The following is a 23,678-nucleotide window of genomic DNA, read 5'->3' on the forward strand; positions in this document are numbered from 1 at the left end:
CATCTGTATTTATGGCGTGACAGGGGGATCCCAGCAGTTAACTGTATTGGAAGCTGAAGTGAGTCTAACCGGAAATGAGTGGCAAAAGCACCGTATTGTGACTGGCCCGGATGCTCCGTGCATCCTTGGCATAGACTATCTTAGAAGAGGATATTTCAAGGACCCAAAAGGGTTCCGCTGGGCTTTTGGCATAGCTGCCTTAGAGACAGAGGACATTAAACAGTTGTCTACCTTGCCCGGTCTCTCAGAGGACCCTTCTGTTGTGGGGTTGCTGAGGGTTGAAGAACAGCAAGTGCCAATCGCTACCACAACTGTGCACCGGCGGCAATATCGCACCAACCGAGACTCCCTGATTCCCATCCACGAGCTAATTCGTCAACTGGAGAGCCAAGGAGTGATCAGCAAGACCCATTCACCTTTTAATAGTCCCATATGGCCAGTGCGAAAGTCCAATGGTGAGTGGAGACTAACAGTGGACTATCGTGGCCTGAACGAAGTCACGCCACCACTGAGTGCTGCAGTGCCGGACATGCTAGAACTCCAGTACGAACTGGAATCAAAGGCAGCCAAGTGGTATGCCACAATTGATATTGCTAATGCATTTTTCTCCATCCCTCTAGCAGCAGAGTGCAGGCCACAGTTTGCTTTCACTTGGAGGGGAGTCCAATATACTTGGAATCGGCTGCCCCAGGGGTGGAAACATAGCCCTACCATTTGCCATGGTCTGATCCAGTCTGCGCTGGAGCAGGGGGAGGCTCCTGAACACCTGCAGTACATCGATGACATCATTGTGTGGGGTGACACTGCAGAGGAAGTTTTCGAGAAAGGGAAGAAAATAGTCCAAATCCTTCTGAAGGCCGGTTTTGCCATAAAACAAAATAAAGTTAAAGGACCTGCACGAGAGATCCAGTTTTTAGGAATAAAATGGCAAGATGGACGTCGTCAAATTCCAATGGATGTGATCAACAAAATAACAGCTATGTCTCCACCAACTAGCAAGAAGGAAACACAAACTTTCCTAGGTGTCGTGGGGTTTTGGAGAATGCATATTCCAAATTACAGTCTGATTGTAAACCCGCTCTACCAAGTAACTCGTAAGAAGAATGCTTTTGAATGGGGCCCTGAGCAACGACAAGCCTTTGAACAAATTAAACAAGAAATAGTTCATGCAGTAGCCCTTGGGCCAGTCCGAACAGGACCAGATGTAAAGAATGTGCTCTACACCGCAGCCGGGGAGAATGGCCCCACCTGGAGCCTCTGGCAGAAAGAACCTGGGGAAACTCGAGGTCGACCCCTGGGGTTTTGGAGTCGGGGATACAGAGGATCTGAGGCCCGCTATACTCCAACCGAAAAGGAGATATTGGCAGCATATGAGGGAGTTCGATCTGCTTCGGAAGTGGTCGGTACTGAAGCGCAGCTCCTCCTGGCACCCCGACTGCCGGTACTGGGTTGGATGTTCAGAGGAAGGGTCCCCTCTACACATCATGCAACTGATGCTACATGGAGCAAGTGGGTTGCACTGATTACTCAGCGGGCTCGAATAGGAAACCCCAGTCGCCCAGGAATCCTGGAAGTGATTATGGACTGGCCAGAAGGCAAGTACTTTGGGATATCGTCAGAGGAGGAGGTAGTCCGTGCTGAAGAAGCCCCACTGTACAACAAGCTACCAGAAAATGAGAAGAAATATGCCCTGTTCACTGATGGGTCCTGTCGTATTGTGGGAAAGCATCGGAGATGGAAAGCTGCTGTATGGAGTCCTACACGACGAGTTGCAGAAGCTGCTGAGGGAGAAGGTGAATCGAGTCAGTTTGCAGAAGTGAAAGCCGTTCAGCTGGCCTTAGATATTGCTGAACGAGAAAAGTGGCCAGTTCTCTATCTCTATACTGATTCATGGATGGTAGCAAATGCCCTGTGGGGGTGGCTACAACAATGGAAGCAGAACAACTGGGAACGCCGGGGCAAACCCATCTGGGCTGCTGCATTGTGGCAAGATATTGCTGCCCGGGTAGAGAACCTGGTTGTAAAGGTACGCCATGTAGATGCTCATGTGCCCAAGAATCGGGCTACTGAAGAACATCAAAACAACCAGCAGGTGGATCAGGCTGCTAAGATTGAAGTGGCTCAGGTGGACCTGGACTGGCAACATAAAGGTGAATTATTTATAGCCCGATGGGCCCATGACACCTCAGGCCATCAAGGTAGAGATGCAACATACAGATGGGCTCGTGACCGAGGGGTGGACCTGACCATGGACACTATAGCACAGGTTATTCATGATTGTGAAACATGTGCTGCAATTAAACAAGCCAAACGGTCAAAGCCTCTCTGGTATGGAGGACGATGGCTGAAATACAAATATGGAGAGGCCTGGCAGATTGATTACATCACACTCCCCCAAACCCGCAACGGCAAGCGCCACGTACTTACAATGGTGGAAGCAACCACCGGATGGCTGGAAACATATCCTGTGCCCCATGCCACCGCCCGGAACACTATCCTGGGCCTTGAAAAGCAAGTCCTATGGCGACATGGCACCCCAGAAAGAATTGAGTCAGACAATGGGACTCATTTCCGAAACAACCTTATAGACACTTGGGCCAAAGAACATGGTATTGAGTGGGTGTATCACATCCCTTATCATGCACCAGCCTCTGGGAAAGTTGAACGATACAATGGACTGTTAAAGACTACACTGAAAGCAATGGGTGCTGGGACATTCAAAAATTGGGAAACACATCTGGCAAAGGCCACCTGGTTAGTCAATACTAGAGGATCTGCCAACCGAGCTGGACCTGCCCAATCAAACCTGTTACGCACTGTAGAAGGGGATAAAGTTCCTGTAGTGCACGTAAGAAACATGCTGGGTAAGACAGTCTGGGCTACTCCCGCCTCAGGAAAAGGCAAGCCCATTCGTGGGATTGCTTTTGCTCGGGGACCTGGATGCACTTGGTGGGTAATGCAAGAGAATGGGGAGGTCCGGTGTGTACCTCAAGGGGACCTAATACTGGGTGAGAATAGCCCATGAGTTGAATTATAATATGTTAATTATCATATAACACTGTATGTCATCGCTACCATGGTTGCTATATATCATAGATGAAAATGGTGATTAATTAGAAAGTATTGGAAAGAGTGTAACCTGAGCATGACATAAATGGTATGGAATAAGGGGTGGATATCTGTCCTGGTTTCAGTTAGGACAGAGTTAATTTTCCTCCTAGTAGCTGGCAGGGTGCTATGTTTTGGATTAGGATGAGAAAAGCGCTGATAACATGCTGATGTTTTAATTGTTGTAGAGCAGTGCTTACACCAAGCCAAGGACTTTTCAGCCTCTCTCTGTCCTGCTAGCGAGCAGGCTAGGGATGCAGCAGAAGCTGGGAGGGGACAGACCCAGGACAGCTGACCCAAACTGGCCAAAGGGGTATTCCATACCATCTGATGTCATGCTGAACAATATATAGGGGTGGCTAGCCGGGGTGGAGGTGTGGCCGGCTGCTCGGGGATAGGCTGGGCATCGGTCAACGGGTGGTGAGCAATTGCATTGTGCATCACTTATTTCGTACACATTATTACTATTAATACTATTATTATTATTATTATTGTTGTTATTCTTTTCCCTGTCTTAATAAACTGTCTTTATCTCAACTCACAGGCTTCACTTTCCCGTTTCTCTCCCCCATCCCGGAGAGGGAGGGGGGAGGGTGAGCGAACGGCTGTGTGGTGTTTGACTGCCAGCCGGGCTAAACCACAACACCTGGAAACATTTACCTTTATTGCAGAGACCAATTTAGGTAATCCTAAACTTTCTTTCACTTGAGATAACTGATATTTTCTAAGAAATCCTTCCATAAGCAAAATTAGCTAAAACACCTGAGGCTGGCTGAATTGTTGTGGAGAGTCAAGTAATAGCAAAGAGCAGTTCCCATGGGTTATTTCAAAACCATCATGCTGTTGATAAAATAAAAAGCAGTAAGGTTTGTCTAGAGGCTGTGAATGTGTCACCTCTCTTTCTTATGATGTCTTTAATCATAGCATGCTAATCTGCACTTAATTTTACTTTTACCTTGAATCCGATTTATTAATTGAAATATACTCTTGATGGACGGTCAGCCATGTGTGTTAAGTTAACTGCAAGACTTGTAAAGAATTAAAAGCCTTATCTAAGGCTGTGAAAGATAAATGTCAGAATCTCAGATTTCCAACACCCTATGCACTTGAAATAGATTATCTGTCTGGTACTTGCAAATATTTTGGGCAAACGGTAGTTCAGATCTATGAAAGCATTGCTGGATTTTACTAATGAATACTTTTAACCATTTTGTTAAGCAACAAAAAAGGAGACTTGGAGCAATGTATCCTGAGAATGCAAGTTTGAATTTAGAATGATTGCATTAGTTTCCACTTAATTCTAATATAAACTATGAAGATCAAGTTCCTGCTGCAAAGCTGGTGGGGTGGTCAGGAGAACAGATTATGAAGTAGTGACAATGTACAAGAAACCATTCATTGCTCGAATCTGTTTTTATTTTATTTTGTTGTTTTTTGTTTGTTTGTTTGTTTTAATGGGTTTTTATTTCAACATATAGAATTTTTAAAATCTCAGAGTTACTTTTTCTAGGTGAAATCCCCACAAGAAAATTCCACCTCCATTTTTAGGCCATTAGCATATAAAAATCTATCATGATCTAGAACCCTGAAGAACCCTACGCCTATGCTTGAATCTTTTACAGCAACTGTGACTCAGAAAAAAAAATAATTCCAGAAAAGTTCACTGTATCAAACATATTCAGTGTATTTTAATTGAATACATATTTATTTATTGATTGATTTTTTTCTTGCTTTCTATTTATGTCTTTAGCTTCCTTAACATGATCACTCTTACAAATATATATACAAATACACACATATATACAAATATATATATATCTGTCAATCAGGCTGTGGATTTAGGTGGAATAATGTAAGAAGTCGCTATCCCTCCATAAGAGATAAGCTATCTAATGGAAAAAGTGAATACTCACCAAATTTTTGCTATGATGAATTGCAGCATTTTTTTACTGCAGACCCACACAGGGGCTACTTATTTTGAATGACAGCTATATAATTTGACTTCTAGGCTGATAGAAAGATTTCTTTCTAAAAAAAATAATCTTTAATTAATTTATGTAGTATTTTCTGATGGTGTTTTTTTTTTTTTCTTCTCCTATGAAAGTTTTGTCATACATTTGAACTTTTTCTTTTTTTCCTTAAAATCTAGAAATTATTATATTGACTTTCAAAGTTCACAAAAGAACTGAGAGTACAATACCAGGGCTTACTCTTACATGTTAAATAAAAAGAAAATAAATAAATACCCTTTCGACTATGAAATTGGACCATGCAGCACTGAGAAAAATAATTGCATCTGTGAGAGTCACTTGAATATCTAGAACTTCCATCCCCAAAGTGTTTTCAGAGATTGCTATTTTTCTCCAAATTGAGGTAGAAGAAATTAGAACACTGGAAGCATGGAGTGCATGAGAACTTCTGAGAAACATATGGGTCAGAATGTGAAAGGCTGGCACCAAAATGTCTCACCTGGATTTGCTGAAGTGACAGCAGATACTTCCTTGTTCCTGGGTTTGGCAGAATGTGCCTTAAGTGTCCAAAACCTATCCTAGATGCCCACCCAAGTAAGAGCCATAATTCAAGTGGCTTTAGGCCACTTACCCTTTTCCAAATTGTGTCTACCAGTCAGATCACTTCATTTGCACTGAATAAAAATTCTTGCTGAGCGTTAGTAACATGGTAACATCTAAATAATATTTCCAGATATAATTTCCAGATGTACTGGAAATTAATATCAAGCAATAAAGAGCTCTGCCCTTGCCTCACCACAGGCAGGACCAGGGATAACAAGCACATCCTGCTCAACAGGGAGCCTTCACTGCTCAGCTATTAGACTCAGAAGAAACAGGAAATATATTTGAGCTGACTGATAACATTAAGTAAAATGACCCACTTGGCAAATCTATGGAGGAACCAAGCTTGAAGGACCTGAGACTGGAACAGGGGGGTGGGAGCATCCCTCCTGGCTGAACCTTAAGCTACAGCAGGACATGTGGCTTTCCTCTCCTTGTTGGAAAAGTATTCAGGTACCTATGCTAATCAGTGTTTAATAACAAATAAAAAAGCCTGTGTGTATGTTAATTTAAAGAAGATTTGTTACTTGACTTTTCATCATCTTGCTGAAATCAATGTAGCCATGAAAGTAAAAAATTAGCTTTTCTCATTTGAACCGTAGTTTCATATAACCGTACAGTTTTGCATAACCATAGCGGATGAGCAGCCTGGTCTGATGTTGAGGTAAATGATTTCAAAATACTTTTATTTTATTTTATTTTACTTATTAAGAGACAAACCTTCTAATACTATGTAAGAGGAATTTAAATCTATGGTATTTTTCTGATATATTTTAAAATGTGCTTCTGTCCCATCCCAACCTTAGTTATATCCCCAGTGGAGAAAACTTAGAGGAAGGAAGGCAATAAGCCTCCCTTCATCTGTTGGAAGACACAACAGGTTTGTTACAAACAGGAAAATAAGTACTGTAGCCAGGTCCATGTCTTTCTGAGTATCTGTTTTCTGTGTTTATACTTGTAAGAATTTACTAGCTCAAAATTAACCTGAGTGTAGAATATAAAAGTTTGGAGTCTGGGGAAACTAATTACCATCTGCCCTGTTTGTTTTGCGTGAATGGATGCTATGCTAGTATTATAATACTTATTTGATCACCTGCTTACCTCATTTTTTTACTATTTTTTCCCCGGAAAGAAACAATGGGTACTCAGCTTTTGAGCAACTAAAACTGTAACTTGGCTCCTCTTGGGCTCAGCACAACTTGCTTAACTAAATGGTTTCCAAAAAAAGGCATTTCATCTGATGTTAAAATAGCTAGAGATGCCAGATTTCCTGTTACCCTTATTATACTGCATGGTTAGTCGTTTAAGCAAATTATTCAGTTTCGCTGAAATTTCACTTTAATGGGTGCTACTGAAATCCATTTATTGCTTGTATATATTTTACATTAGACTGGATAATTCTTTAATATTTTTAGTATTCTAAATTCTTTAGCATTTTCTTACTGTAGAATTAGACACTGAGTACTTAAAATTACTGTTTGATTTCTCTGTGCTAAACCTAAGGAGTACAATCTATTCAGCTTCCTCTGTAAGACTTCTTTACCACCACTCAGTATTTTCTGCATTTTTCTCAGTTGCCTAGATAGTAAAAAAAAAGGCAGTAAGAAAGCATATAATAAGGGTATTGCATTTACACAAAATTTTAAAAAGCTTTTGAAGAGAAATAGTTAAAACACTAAAAGTATGCTTGCTTTAAAACATGTTGGGACCTGAATGGTATAATGCAAAGTAAGTAAATCTCAGACTTCACAAAGTCTTTCTTTATCGATGCACTTCTACATTTTCAGGAAATACAATTAGTCTTGCTTCTTATTTAAGTGTGCTCAGATGTAAATGGCAAGAATGCACTATTGTGTTCCATTTCCTAATCTGAATCAAAACTAGCTGTTCAAATACTTTGGAACAAAATGTTTTTTTCAATGTCTTGGTTTTAATGGTGCAGAATCCTCTGAAAATGGTTTGAAATTCAATAATGATCTATTCATGATGGGAAAGTAATAGAAGTTTTTGTGGGATTTCCAAAGAAAGGAAATTGGCATCCTGTTCCATTCATATGAAGACTGTAGTGTCTGCTTCATGTCAGGTACAAAAATAAAATGTATTATTTGTCAAACGAGTGCTGTAATGAAATATACTGGACAGCATAGCTTTATGGAGCTGAAAACTGAAAGCCAAAAAGAGAGGCTGATGTCATCGTATGGTCTCCTCTGAAAGCTGAAAGAAGCTTGGCTGCAGGAAGGGAGACCTGTGGCGGGGGCAAAGCCCCTGTGCTGATGAACAAAGAGCATTGCAGACATCAGCTGGAGGTATAGTTGGCTTCACAGTCTGCATCTCCTGCTACAAGCTGAAGGATGAGCCAGACGCATCTAGGGGTGATGTGTACCTAGGCAAAGCAGCCTGCACCCTGGCAGTGTCCGGAGGGGAACGTAGCAGGAACATAAGGTCTGCAGGGAGGAATGGAGCAATCCTGGTAATCTGCAGCTGTGGAAAGCATGTGCCCCCTATGTGTCTGACCTTACCACAGTTGTTGAAGTTGGAGGGGGGTGAATATTTTTCCCTGCTTGGTGGCCGATTTCACTTCATAAACCATGGGAGTTAATTCTGTTGTAAATAACTTATCATCACATTGGAAAGTTACGTGAGTGTTTGATACCACACGTGAAAGGCACATCCATCCCCAACTCTGCATGATCCTTAAAACGCAGTTCTGCACTTCGCACCCTGCTGGGCCCTGACATAGTTACAATCAGATGCCCTTTCTACTTGAGAAGGCATACAGTAGCTTGAGAGCTAACTAGCCTGTGCCACTGAAAATCTAATTATGCTTGTGCTTTATCTTACCAGAGCTGACAGCAGGTTGAAGCTTTTGGCAGTGTTTCATTTCCATAACTATCTTTGCGCTGCTGTGTTTTTCCTGCTGAGCACACACAGGACCTGCTTGTCTGATGACTATAATGAGGGTGACTGACTGAGGTGCATTCACCGTCTTCTGTGATCTCCACTGGTGAAATAAACAGCCGTGTATATGGCAAAACTCACTTTCTGCTTGTTTGTGCATATAAGTGCAGCAGGGGTTTTCTTGCAGCCAGGAAGTAAAATTTGTAGGGGGGGAAAGTAACTTCTTTAGTGTATCAGCTGATACAGCAGAAATAAAAGAAATAAAAGAAAAAAAAAAAAGGAGGTGCTTTTGGGTGCAGAAACACATAAAAATGTAACTGGATTGAATTAGATCAAATTTATCAGCATTATTTATAAGAAAGGGGCAGAACTAAAGTCACGATGATGTGAAGAGCACTTCTGTGAGAAGACTTCTAGTTCTGTGCTCATGCTAGCACATGGTGCATTAATGTAAATGGGAAAATAAACTTTTTACAGCAGAAAAACTGCAGGTTGCCATTTGCTATCAGTGGGTTTCCTTAGGCACTACTCTTGGGGAACAGGAGGTTGAATTTTCTCAAAATGACCTGTTTAAGATAAAAAGATAGCCCCAAAGAATGTATGATTCAGTAAATGTTGTGTATTTCCTCATCATTTTGATGTTTGCTTTCAATCTTAATCAGAAAAGCAGGTGCAATCTGAGAATGGAGGTAGGTGCCTCCTGAATGCCCAGCTGTTCAGGTGATTGCAGGATGGTCAGCAGGTGTGTGGCAATGACAACCAATTTACAGATTTAGCCTGCTTATTAATTGTTTGGCAATGGCAAAAAGGGATACTTAAGCATTTTTTGTAACCCTACTTCAGTACTGGGTGGAAAATTAGCAGTAGATGCTACCTTGATACACATGTAGGGAGAGAAACTATTTGACTGCACTATGAGGCTTGTACTTTTTGTGTCTTCCTCTTCCTTCTCAGCAGATCTGCTCTTGCCAAGCTGAAGAATGCTGTATCTCCTGGGTCATCAAAGATGGATAACATAGTGCTGCATATATATTCTAAGACTAGCTGACAAGAAGTTATAAAGAGGGAGATTCAATGAGTTAATATGGCTTTTATCCTCCTTTGGAAGAAATGAAATGCTTTGCTATAAGTTCTGAGAAGAATCAGCAGGAGGTAAGTAAGCCGATATAGAATTTTAGGAAATATCAGAAACATTTTTTTTTCCTCAGAAAACTATTATTTTTTTTTGATTGTCTTGTAGAAGTTCAGAGGCAACAGGACCCCTTCTCCAAACTCTTATATCTTGAAATTTTGCTGACACCCAGAAAAAAATATGAAAGTCATGACTGCAGCTTTAAGCAGCAGAAAGATGTTATATAAAGTGGGCAGATTGGTATGTACACGCTGGGAGAGGGAGTGAGTCTGCTTTGCTTATCCAATTATTTTCTTATAAATGTCAAATCATCTACTACTTCTGCCTGTGCTTGAATTGGCTCTCCATGAGCTGCTATCCCTGACCAACGCTGCTATATATCTCAAGTCTCCGGAGGAGAGAGGCTTTGAGAGAAGTCCTCATGGAGAAGACAGCCTCCACCAGCCTTCCTCCCACTGCTGGAGGAGACTGGGCAGGGACAAGCACATGGTCCTGGGGTGACGTGGCCACAGCAGCTCCTGCTGACTTGCTTTTCCCTCTAGGTAGGGACCTGGACTATCACTGGGCCCCTTCCTGGGTTACTACTGTCAATTGTGTGATAACTGTGGCTTATGAGCTGTTCAAGAAGGCTGTATGTATCACATCACCGCCCCCAGCAAGCTGCCTCTTCCTAGCACAGGATTGCTAGAAAGAAGGATAAGGAGTTTGGAGTGGCAGAGCCATCCTTGCATGAACTGGTGTCTGTAGCTAGTGATATAACACCATTAATATCAGTTCTGAAGTATGGACAGTCTGTTTTTTTTCCTGCATATTTTCTGCTCTTCTCTTATCCCTGCCTTCCTGTTCTATTTTTTCCCCTTGATATCCCTTCTCCCTTCTTTTTATCCAAACCAGCTTCTGTACTCAAAATAAAAATTACTGGAGGGTTTAATCTGGGGAATTATATTTCCTTTGCTTGCCTGTTCAGATAAGTTATATGCAGCTAAAGAATGCTTAGAGCCACTGGAAGGTGCTTAACACAAAGGATTATTTCCAGGTGCCTTTGCTGAGCTGTCTTTCAGTGAGGGGAAACAAAAATATCTCATTTTACAGCTGCAAAAATTCACACCATCCACAGGCTAGGAATGCTCCTGGGGTTACTGGTGTATGAAATCTGTATGCTCTGGCAAACGAGCTGTGACTGTTAGGAGAAGCAGCAGCAGATGTAGGCATCATATTGGGAAGCAAGCTATTCAGGTGGGGTCTGATGTGCTCTTCCAGCACAAACTCAGAGTGGTGCTATCTCAGAAAAGTAGCCTGTCTCTGTGCAGTTTCCCTACTGCAAGCAAGGAGGTAGAGGAGGTACAGCTTTCTTTTTCTCCCTCAGGAAAAGAAAGAAAACATGCTAACTTCCATTTAGGTAGTACTTTGACATCAAACCTTTCCTTCTGTTTCTGAGGTGGGAAAAGTAGGCTGTACAGATGTGGCAAATACTTTCCTGTTACAGATGGCAAGATATGAAATATTTCATACCATGAGACATGTTTCATAACATGAGACAGCTAGTAAACCTTATTCTCCTACCTCAACAGTGCCAGCAACAAATTTCTTCTGATTCTGAGCTCAGTATGCTGTCGCTGTGTCACAACGTATGTCTTACAATCCCATTTCAATAAAAAGATTTCAAGTAGTAGTAAAGCTCTTGCCATAATTGTGTTTGTCTACAACCATTGTTGGAAATAATTGTCTTTTACAGTAGCAAATCTTCTAGCTTCAACACTGTGGCAACTGTTTTGTGTGCTGTACGGAAGCCCTCTCTAGTGCTGTGTATGTACCTTCTGTACTGAAATCATTGCTTCATTTTGTACCTCAATCTTGAAGATTAAATATGAACTCCCTGTTTCAATCTCACACGCTACCCAAAGGTTTCTTTAAGTTTTCGGAGCTGTTTGGTCAGATGCACTGTATGCTGAATTTCAGGGTGCTCGAGAGGAAAGTTATCCCAGACAAAAAGCTGTGCCTCCTGTTCAGTCTGTTCTTGTTTCAGGTTGCTACAACAGTGTACTACCACAGCAGAACCTTCCAGAGGTGTTCCAGCTATCCGACCTGTATGGTATCTCATGGACTGCTACTTTCCCTGGTCAAATCCTGGAGTGTGAGGCTCAGGGAGAAGGGAAACTTCCATTTCTGTGTTTATCTTTTGGTGTTTCTTCCCTGTAGGTCTCTGTTTAGAAGCTTAAAACACTTTATCCCAGGTTGTAGCTATATGCATATTTGTATTTCTTTATACAAGTATAGCTGGCTAAAAGTATGTACAAACCTAGTGTACATATCAGGTAGAAAGGGTTAAAACTGAGTGGAAACTGCTTATATCACAGAGAGAAGCTCCAGGGAGCTGGGATGTGGCTATAGACTATGTGAGACACACTGAGATCAGTCAGAAGGTGTTACAGAAACTCAGTAGAAAGCTAAAGTGCTGTCAAGGTCCGCTGCTTCAAACAAAACAGGGCATCAGACACACCAGCACAAACCTGGTTATTAGCCAAAGTGAAGATCAAAAGACAACCAGCTGAAAGTTTAGGGAGAGGCTGACATTATGGCAGGACCTCTTCAAAGCTGGGGGGAAACTGCAAGCAAGTCTGGCTGTTGTTAGGCCTCAGATGAATAAAGCAAAGCTGAGCTCACCACAGAGGCAAGAGTCTGCCCACGTTCAGATCTCAGCACTGAGTGCTCTGCATCTCCAATCGAAAGGAGTGTACAATGCTGCATTTCCAATAAAAGTTCTGCATCCTCAGTTTCTGAACAGGCTTTCCACCTGGGCCTCCTGCCATGAGGAAGATCAGGGAAACCCAGGCCTGTCACAAGTGTGAATGAAACCACAACTTTTACATGTATACACCAGAGAAAGCTTCAGGCTGCATTTTGCTCAGGGTGTACCCAGAGAGACCAAGCAAGGGGGCTGCAAGTGCATCTCTCCCATGAGCTGCTCTGATGTTAGAGGACTGGGTGTTTCTCTGCAAGACAAGCTGCTGAGCTGGTTCAGCTCTCTGGTGCAGGTCAGGTGGAGCTCCAGAAGTGTGTACTGGTTGGGTTGACTTGCACTCAGACCTGCCTGTAGTTAAGCTGTGCATCAGCAAAAAGAGGTGGCTATAAATGGAGGCATCCTGGAACCTACAGCAACTTCAAAGGAGGAACTGCAGGGAGACAGCCCTGCCATGAATCAAAATCATGAATTGGCTGAACTTCAGAGTACCTTATGTCAGCCTGATCTTTGTTTTCTCATTGGTTTTAGATGATAATTTGTAGGTGCCAGTGAATCTGCTTATTGCAATTATAGTATCTGCAAGCCTGTAAGTGTTAGTATCAGTGTATTGAACTGCTGTTCCTCAGTAACAAACTATTAGTGAGTTCTCATCTGTACAGCCATTTGTGTTCTTCTGTTACACTGAAAATTGGTCCCTTGCCCTGATGGACAACTCTCAGTTTTCTGATCTTATGGCTCATCACTTCAGCTATCCCCATAAGAACTAAGAAACATCTCATTTTCTGGAGCTGAGTCATCTTTCCCCTTCCCTTGTTCCCAGCAAACACACATCAAAATGTATAATACAAAAAGTCATAATGGAAGTGGCTGCATTTCAGTGCTGAACTTTGAGTTGCCAACATATCCTTTGCTCTTTCTTTTAACGAGCTGAGCATGTTGTTGGAGACAATCAAATACTGATGTTTTTCATCCTTTTTGCTTTATTAAATATTTGATTTAATCATAGCATTAATGCAATGCCTGAATTTTATGTTCATCCTGAAACCATTGAACTGAATCTTCTTTATTTATTTATTTTTGCAGCATGGTTTGTCAAAGGATTTCTGTCATCACTGAGGTATGTGTTGTGGGGGGCTAGACATTAAAATCAGTGAAGTTCATGTCCCAGAAAGCTTATGATCTTAATAATCAGATTTGTCAGGGAGTGCAAATAAACAAGCATAAAATGCTCTGTCTTTGAAGTATGACACTACTGAGAAGTGTGTAAAAAACATAATTTTACGTTCTTCTCAGGTCATGCTAGGCAGCTAGCAGGCAAACCCTCTTCCAGTTTTCTTTCAGAAAAATGTGGAGATAATGGTTACTAAAGTCTCTTAGTGACTGCTGTAGCAGATTCATGTATTTCAGCCTTCTTATCATCAGTCAGGGTTCTTTGCTGCTCCTTTATATCTATACCAGTACAGAAGAGAATATGAAACTGCCACTTAACATTTTTCTTTCTTTTCCTGTTTTTAATCTAGTATTTGTCTCCTACTTTAAAAGTAATAATAAAAGGCAACATGTCTTGAGGACAAAAAGTACTGCCCTGGAAACAATTCAACATGGCACACTTGTGTGACCATTTATCCAGCCAAGATTTTTTGTGCTCTCACTGCTGCACTATCAGTTCCTAAAAGAAGAGTTGTAAGCACTATAGCACAGTCTTTGCCTTTCTTTTCTGAATTCTTGGGTGTTGTAAATATTCAAACCCAGGTAAGATTAAACTTATAAAACCTCACATGAAGGCAGAGTAAGCCGTATCTTAGAGAATGGGAACACCATTCCTTTACACTTACTTGTGTTTTGCTATTTTCTCGTCCATCTTCAGCTTTTGGCCCTCAACCGTCAGTGCGGTTTTGTGCACCACCACCAACCTCAGCTGCAACTATTGACAGACAGTGAGAGGTGAAGGAATATCAGACTGCTGCTCAGCTTTCCTGGGTAAACGTAAGCGCTACTTAAACACCAAAATTGTGAATAGGTAGCTCATGGCTGAAGCATTCAGGATTCAGTTTTCCCAGCAGGAAGATCTGAGAACAGCTATTAATGTGCAGTTGAAAGCACTCATCTATGTCTGCTCCCTTAAGTGTCTTCTAGCTTCCTATCGTAGGAAAATTTTTGGCTTTTAGCAGACCCTCTCTTTCATGGGGGTTTGAGGGGCTCTGAGACACTGAAGAAGGAAAAAGCTTACAGAAGTGCTTGTAGGCAATGGGGTGCGTCCTCCTGCAGGTGAAGGGTGTGGGTGTATATGTACATTTGGATGTTTGGGGGTCTGGGAGAAGGAAGCAGCAGTTGCTGCTTGCCATGGGAGCCCAGAAGGTGCTGACCTGCTGCAGCCAAGCCAACGGGACAACTGGCTACCTCAGCTGCTCAGGGAAACAGGACTTGGCAGTACATCTAGTAAAGAAACTACTAAATGAGGAAGGATTCTCTGATATTTTCAGTTGGGACATAAACTTGTGGAGTCTTAAAATCTGCATCTACTGGTACACAAACAATGATTTTTACATATTTGGATTAATATGCCTTTCTATGTCTTCACATGCTTTCCCTGATGTTTCACACATGCTGTAATGAAGAAATATGCATGTTGTGTATATACGCAAGATTTTTTTTCCTGCCAGATCAACTTATAGTAGTTCTTTGTCCATCTAACAGGTCTTAAAAGTCAGGCACTGAAAAAAATGGTAGGGATGAGTGAGTCATCTTAGCTACTCTTCAAATGCCTGTGAAATAAAATTGGGCATTTATTGTTATTTTGACTGGGTATGTTATCTGCATTGACACACAAATAACAATTCTGTTGTTCTAAATGCATACTATTAATAGCCACAATATAGTCATCTGGGCAGACAAACCAAGTAAGCTAGGTAGGAAAAAAAAGTGTATGGAGAGGGGACTTGTTTCTTTAATCTGCGATGGTGAGAAATCGCATCCCTCAGCTTTCTGAGACCTAATTTGATAGTATCTGTCAGTACTGTTTTTTTCTCCCCCCTCATGTGTTCATATTAACTAACTAAATGTGTGGAGACACTTCTAGGCATGTCTGAGAAACAGTCTTCCACCCTGCTTTTTTTGTCATGACATTTAGTTAAAAGGTACTGATGAGTGCAGCAATAGGAGCTTGTCACCAGTGTTATGGTTATTTCTCTTAGGAATCCTCTTTGAGGGAAAACTGGTTTAATCACAGCTGATGAAAGGATTTGGTCACAGGGTCCTGGATTTTCTGACCTCCTAAAACAGCATAGTGTTGCAAGTACTGATTTTCCTTTTTTTTTTTTTCTTTTTCCTTTTGTCCTGCAAGTGAAGAAAGCTTGTCTGTGACAAGTCAGCTCTGGCCCCAGACTGGTTTGGTCCTCTTCTTGGTAAGAACCACATGGACAAAAAGTTTGGTCTTAACATGAGATTTGCATGCAAGAAATGATTAAAAAGGTATAGACTCCATTTTATGTAGAGAGATGCTCCCAGCTGTCTTGAGGCAATGTCTGCCTGCTCTGTTTTGTCGTTTCAATGGCTTACAAACTTGGCTTACTAATATTTAGGTGAGATGAATAAAGGCTTACTACTACTACTAGTAATATGCTACATGGCTTAATTCTATTTCTGTGAAATGAGCAAAGGTCTGCTATTTAAAGTACTATCTAAACTGAAGTCTTAAATAACACCTTCTATTGAATGAGATCAAAGTTATGTTCATATTAGGAAAAGATGGGATCTTTCTTAAACAAAAATGTGAATCCATTAGAAGTAATCTGGCTTCCTTTGTACCTCTGCAGTGATATATACTGATTTGGAAGAAATGTACTGGAAACCTGAGCAAGACAGGGTGAAAGTTTTAACTTGTTTATTACAAGACTAAAACTAGGCTCACTTAAAAAATGGGATGAAATATGTAGTAGAAAATATTTCAAAAGTGCTTATTCATTTTCAGCTATCCATCTATCAGCCTGAATACTTTCTCCTGCCACTTTCCCCTGCTTTACAGGTGCTATTGACACCTCGAAGAGAAATGGAAGAGGCCAAACTTTATTTGATTTGTGGTTTAAAAAATGAGACTGAACAAACAAAGTTTCCATGCTAGGCTGTCTGTAACATGAGTTGATCTTATAATTCCCATGATGCTTAAAACTTACAGTTGATATCAGGCAGTGAAATCAATGTTTCACTGTTGGACTTATAAAATAGAAAATGGATTGCTGTTAAAGCAATGACACTGCCATCAGCTCATCTTTATTTTTACAAGACTAAAAGTAAGTTATAATTTTTAATAGTATTTGCTTTTAGCAAGTGACAGTAAATTTCCTGAGTTTCAGCTATATAAAAGCCAGTAAAAACATACAAGCCATGATCTTCCCAGAGCTATGCTAAAATGAATGTTAGATGCTCGGTGCAATAGCACCCCCTACATCCTATGAATTTAAGTACATCTGAATACATCCCTCACTCAGGTGAGCTGGGTCAGGTGGTAATGCTATTGATGACGTATTTTCTGGGCAGCTTTTCCTCTGACCTCAATAGCACACAGATGTTAAAAGTAAATATCAAGCAAGAGTAATTAAAGTCATGGAGAACAAGAATAACAGGTGGTGAAGGCAAGCTTCTTTTTCTTTCCTCTGTAACAAAAAAAAAAAAAAAAAAAAACAGTCCAGGCAAAGGAATTGAAAGAGTATAATTCATGTTAAGTTCAGTAAAGGATTTGGTATGATGTCTTGTGAAAAGTTGTCAACAACTTACAGAAGATAGGAATTAGTACAGGCACTAGGATGAAGGGTCAAAGGGGACACAACAGTGAGTTTTAATGAAATGATAATAGAATGCTGGAGGAAAGTTACTTGGAAAATTACCTGAGTATAGTACTCATTCACAAGACACAGGAGGCACCAGGGAAAAAATGGCAAATGTAGTTCTAGGCTATATTGAACACATTATTTCAGCAGAAATAGGGAATATTACTTTCCCTTTCTATTACACTCTGTATATGACACTGTTAAAACACTGTCTGGCATGCAATCTAATTACAGTCACATGTCTTTTTTTAAAATAAGTGAAATTGGACTGGAACAATGTGAGAAAAAGGGATTAGTGGGAAAAGAAATTTTTTTTTCTGAAGGAAACAAAGGCTTGCTAGTCTGTTTTTATTAGACTGTAAAATTTGGTTCTTCATATTTAACTTAATATGAGCTACTTGAGAATTTATTCTTAAATGAATTCTTAAATGTATATATAAACCAGATGACACTTTCTCTTGACTTTACTCTGAATAAAAAAACTTCAAAGCTAACCATTAAGTTAACTTGGAGAAATCAACATCACCATTATTCTGCTTTAGTAGTTCTTCTCTTACTCTGTTTTTGATGTGGAGACTAAAGGACAAAACCTCAGAGCTATAGAAAGGACAGAAGGCATGAAAGTTGTCAACTTTTTTTTTACCCACTGATTTTGCTTATAGGTAGTAGAACCACCCTTCAAACAGCAGCTGAAGCTATTGCCAGTGTTTCTTCTTGAATATCTTTTTGATAAGCAAAGCTTTTCACTGAAGGATACATAGCAGGGCTTCCTCCTCTGTAAAGCAGTATTCTGGGACCAGCCATATTCTGAGTGACCTAACTCTGCAAGAATCAGCTGCCTGTATTTCTATCTCAGCAGTCACAAATGAGGTGCTAGGTTAAAGTTCTGTAGCTCTAGCCTTGATACGATTTCACTGAGCTGATGTTGGCTTCCTTTTATTCAAGGGAAGAGTAAGCTGCATCATTCCAAGGAACTCTTACACTTGTATATTTATAGTCGCATCAGCGTTTCTTCCATTATTTCCACATACAAAAAAATTCTCAATACAGACTGCATTTTCCTGATGGTGCACTGTGTGAGGAATGAATGGCTGTACTTTTTGCTTGCCCATTTCCAAAAGGGGAGTATCTGTTCTTGGACCAAAGTAGCAGAAGCCATCTAAGGTTTCTGTCACTTTATTCAGAGCAGGATGTTGGTCCCACCAGTGGGGCAGGCTTCTTCCATTCACGGTGAGGTCAGGAAAATAGTTCTGAAGATTTGGCCATTATTGAGAAGAAGTGCTGGCAGACCCTGTTGTAAAGAACGTTTGTAACACTCCCAGTAATTGCCTATTTAATACACACGGGGGGTGATTTTTCTGGTCTTTTTCTGTTCCTTTGAAATGCATTCTTTTTGAACGTCATTTGATTTTTAGCTAACTTGGTGTTGTGGTTTAACCCAGCCAGCAGCTAAACACCATACAGCTGTTCGCTCACCCTCCCCCCTCCCTCTCCGGGATGGGGGAGAGAAACAGGAAAGTGAAGTCTGTGAGTTGAAATAAAGACAGTTTATTAAGCCAGGAAAATAATAATAATAATAACAATAATAATAGTATTACTAATAATAATGTGTACGAAACAAGTGATGCACAATGCAATTGCTCACCACCCGCTGACCGATGCCCAGCCTATCCCTGAGCAGCCAGACCCCACCCCGGCTAGCCACCCCTATATATTGTTTAGCATGATGTCAGATGGTATGGAATACCCCTTTGGCCAGTTTGGGTCAGCTGTCCTGGGTCTGTCCCCTCCCAGCTCCTGCTGCACCCCTAGCCTGTTCTCTGGCAGGACAAAGCGAGAAACTGAAAAGTCCTTGGCTTGGTGTAAGCACTGCTCCGCAACAATTAAAACATCAGCATGTTACCAGCGCTCTTCTCATCCTAATCCAAAACATAGCACCCTGCCAGCTACTAGGAGGAAAATTAACTCTGTCCTAACTGAAACCAGGACACTTGGTATAACCCCATGTGTGTTGAAGCCAAGCTTCAGAGCCTTTGCTCATTTTGTTAGCCAAGCTCTACGTCTGATCAGTGTGCTTCTGATGGTGTCTGTAGTCTTTCCAAGAGTACTTTTCAAGGAAGCTCACGAGGTGGTGCTGTATGGTCTTGCATGTCAGAATTGGGAAAACTGCTCCACGATGTCCTAAACTTTAGTAGAACAGTTCCTGCCTCCAAAGCTGTTATCTGCCTACCTGCTGTTTTAATGCTCTTATGAGAGTTTGTGGTGTTTTTTTTTTCTTGGAGCAGAAGCCTCTGGGAATTGACCGTTAGTACAGCTCTGAGGAAATGTGCTAATTCTTTCTGATGACCTCTATAGGGCTGGTGTATAACAGACTAAATCTGGTTGTGCCTGAGATACACTCAGAAAAATAATTTGACTTTTCCTCTCTAGGCATTTTCCTAAATATTTGTTTAGTAGCTTCTTATTAGAGTTGCTCAAAAGAAGGGAAACGCTATACTGAATAACTGCACAACAGAAAGTTACAGTCTAGCCAAACAAAAAATACTGTGTGCACTTGGATGGCTTTAGGGTTGAAATTTTAGGGAGACGGGCTGGAGGGAGATGTGGACAGACTTAGATTAAAATTGAAGAAAACACTGGGATGAGTCCAATACATTTTGAAGTGAGGAAGCACAGAATGTGGAAGCTCTGAACACCTGGGTCACAGGCAAAGCCAAGACAGAGTATTTAATTCCCTGCAACACATTCATATTTTGAGAACTTTCATTTTTCTCCTTAGGTAACTTTAAAGTGTTTCTCTCCATGGGTTTCTTCCCAATTAATTTCAGTATACTTAACTTCTTTCAATACTTTCTCACCACTGCCCCCATGCCCTCTAGCTCAGCTGATTTATGTGCTAACAGCTGCTTTGAAATGGGTAACTTAAGTACTATGAGAGTCAGGGCGTCAGGAACATCTCTTGCTCATCAACAAAGTGAAGAGGCCATTCATGCTTTCAGATATGGAAGACTGAAATACATTTATGATTAGTATTGTATTAATGTATGTATAGTTCTACTGCATCTTATATCTTGCATTTTAATGTTATGAGGTTATAGTTAACAGTAGCCAAACCATATGAGAGAGGAAAATTGTGCTTTGCAAACTCTTCAGAAAAGAAGGAAAATGAGCTCAGAAAAGACTCTGGGTTCATTCCTACTTAAGAATGTAAATAAGAGGAAGCAGACAAAAGTGTTGAGTGCTCCGTGCTCACAAAAGCAACAGTGACTGAAAAAAGCCCTTCCAGCCTGGAGATGCTGTGTAGCATGCTCCTTGTGAGGTGTGGACTTAATTTCAGCATTGATACCTCTGCTTTCCACCAGCATAAACTGAATGCTTTGTTTTAAATCATAGCTTCCTTTGGAACTCTTTCTGTGCAGAAAGTGTGAACTTCCCAAGAAAGCAAAAGGGAAGAACAACTCATGATTTTTGTCTGCATTTTTCATAAGAACAACAAAACCTCTTCCATCCATCTATGTATGCAATTCTATGTTGATATCAACTCAGATGAGAGTGGATCCTTATTTAGGAGAAATGGCTATAACAAGTTGTGGATGTATTAAGGCTATTCACAAGGAAATTCTGAGGTTTATTTCAAGATCAGGATCATTAATCAAGGTCTATTTTGCTTTCTGAAGGATCATCTTTACAGCTGTGTGGTACCTAGGCTTGGGTGGCATCTTCTATATTAAATGCTTTGGCTTATGGAGATTGAGGATGTGTGTGGAAGAGAGGATTATGCCATTTTATGCCAGATTGTTCAGCAACTCGTGCTTAGCATGTTGTACTGATGGCAGCATCTGTGCCCTCCAACAGTCATGCCTTCTCTTAGGGAAAAACAATGTGCCCTACCAGGCAGCACTGGGTGCAAATGTGCCCGAGGGACACCTTAGGTTAAGTCCTTTATTTCTAACAGGCTCCCCAGCATGGTTCACATTCACTGCTGAAGAAAGCCCTCACCTGCGGGCTGCAGTGCTTTGGTTCCTCGTTCTGATGAGAAATGCAAGCCTAGCTCTGAGAAACCTTCCCAGCAAGTTTCGAGTCTAAGAATCCACATCTCCCCACACGCCCCTCCCCCCGCCACCCCCACCCCCTCCAAAAAAAAAAAAAGAGAAAAAATTACTTAGACTTGAAAAGATTTTGCATCCCAGCGATTAAAATTATATAAAATATTGTGATTATAAGACTTTGGGGGGCATAAGTGACTTTTAGGAAAACTTAAAATATTTGTTTTAAATGTTTGAAAACTGAGCCCTACAAGGAAACATGCAGTTTTCCCTTGCAGAAATGCTTTTTTTTTGTTAGCTGTTTAATTTCTTTCTGGCTGAGGTCACTGCTAAGTTTGTATTAACATAAAGCACACAATATTTTTATTTAGCTTCTGTTAATGCATGATTAGCGGCTTTGATTTGTTGTTTCCAGCTGCTTGTACATGTGTGCTGATTGAAATGGGCTGAATTCATACACCAAGGAGAAAAATGCTGTGCAGTGTAATCCAGTGTGTGTGCTGTTTTTCTAACCAGCACTAGTTCTCCAGATTAGTAACGTCACTCTCCAATGGACTTTCAGAAAACATACTGCCTCTGCCATGCCTAACTCAATTATAGGTAAACTACTGATTTGCATCGTTTAAAGCTTCAGAAGTGTGTGAATAAATAGCTTAGTGCATCAGTGAGAGCAGCTCCATAGTGTTTCACTTCTCTGGATGATCCACAGCATCAGCTAGGGAACTGGCTGTGGGGGAGCCAGGCTGTGCCCCAGGACACCCCCCTGGGGATAAAGGAGGGAAGATGTCCTTGCCGAGGGATACAGTCCCCATGCCTGGTTCTCTGCCCCCACCCCACCAACATAGAGTCAGCACAGCTGCTTTCCCTTTAGAGAAGTAGGCACAAAATGAAATCTGTGGGTGTAAGTCACTGAGGTATAAGCCTTGACTGCTGAAGCCAGGGATTCATTTGGTTCTTAGTCCGCAACCTATAATTATTTTCCTTAAGAATTCTTTCATAGTTGTCTTGTTATTAACAACCCACAGGTACTTTGAAATGGTTGGCATGCATTTAACTTGAGATGTGACCTTCCTGCATTTATAAAGGTCGGGGTTTTCTTTATTACTTGTACACACTACTCTTCCATTGTTCCAGTCTGTGCACACTGTTTTGTCTTGCCTCTTCACGTTCACTTAGCCAGCCAAATCTCTACTTTTCTCTTTGATTATTTGGGTGTAGAGTTTTGTCTGGATTTCTCTCATTTTCCTCTTTGTCTTTTCCACCTCCCCACTCCATTTGAAAACATTTTTTTTCTGGAACATTTCCCAGTGATTATAACAAAAGCTATTTTTTTTCTGGTTGAAGCAAATAGTTATCAGCCTACGTGGGACTGATCTATCACACAGATGAGACAAATGCTTGTCCTCAGCAGAAAGACATTAAGAACAGTTTGGCATTCTCCAGAGACATTTTTGGGTGGCTTTGGGACTTTGCCTGCAAGTCATATGCTAGGGACATCACTAATTGTAGCTTCCTTTTTGTTTTCTGTATTTCAGCCTTTCACTGAATGCTTATTGTTTGGTTTGGGTTGGTTTTGAAGTAGCTTGTTGTAATGCAGAAATGAGAGCTCCCCTTTTGTGATTTATACAAATAGCATTCCCAATATCAGGGTAAAGTGTTCAGAAATGACTCATGCATGCTTTTAATCAAGGACGTAATTGTGTGAAGAGATTTGATTATTTCATCAAAGCTTGAGGGCCATATTTAAGTAATGAAAGGAACCTCTCTATCATCTGTATTTTATTTTATTTTTTTGCACTTTGCTTTTAATGGCACTGTTTTCTGGATATTAGCATAAAAGGCAATATAGCAAGATATCTCATACAGGTTTGGTTATAATTAACGTGTGCAGATGAAGCCGATATGTGTGCCATTCAAACAACTTTCTAAAGTTTCCCACTTCTGAGATTTGCAGGAAATCAGAAGCTGTTTTTGCAAACCAGGCCTTCAGAATTGAGTTATCTATCAGCAGTCCTAGCCACAGATTATATACAAAATATATATTTTTATATATTAAAAATATATATTAATAACATATTTTATATTTATAAATATGCACACAAATATAAGAGACCATCAGTTGAGAGGACAAAGAAAGCAGTATGGTACACGATGCTTGATTGTATCTGTTTATGTGGGCATTGCATACACGATAGCAAATGCAACAAGTGATGGCTTTGCAAATGTCATTGCACCTTCCAAATAAGGCAGTTTAATAAATGAAGCCAACTTACCAGCTGGAAGAGGGAGCCCTGTTCTGCAGCTAATTCCTAGTCTGAGGATAAGAACTGGGTAATGCAAAACAAAGTGAAA

General features: G+C 40.8%; 1 long non-coding RNA gene across 1 annotated transcript; it reads left to right on the plus strand.

Annotated features, from left to right (window-relative positions):
- The first annotated feature begins 9,436 nt into the window (after window positions 1-9,436).
- On the plus strand, window positions 9,437-16,029 carry LOC121065502. Its single transcript, XR_005817118.1, has 3 exons — window positions 9,437-9,731; window positions 13,538-13,571; window positions 14,322-16,029. It is a non-coding gene; the product is annotated as an uncharacterized LOC121065502 (long non-coding RNA).
- Window positions 16,030-23,678: the final 7,649 nt, after the last annotated feature.

Source organism: Cygnus olor, chromosome 2, assembly GCF_009769625.2.
Source record: "Cygnus olor isolate bCygOlo1 chromosome 2, bCygOlo1.pri.v2, whole genome shotgun sequence".
Lineage (NCBI taxonomy): Eukaryota > Metazoa > Chordata > Aves > Anseriformes > Anatidae > Cygnus > Cygnus olor.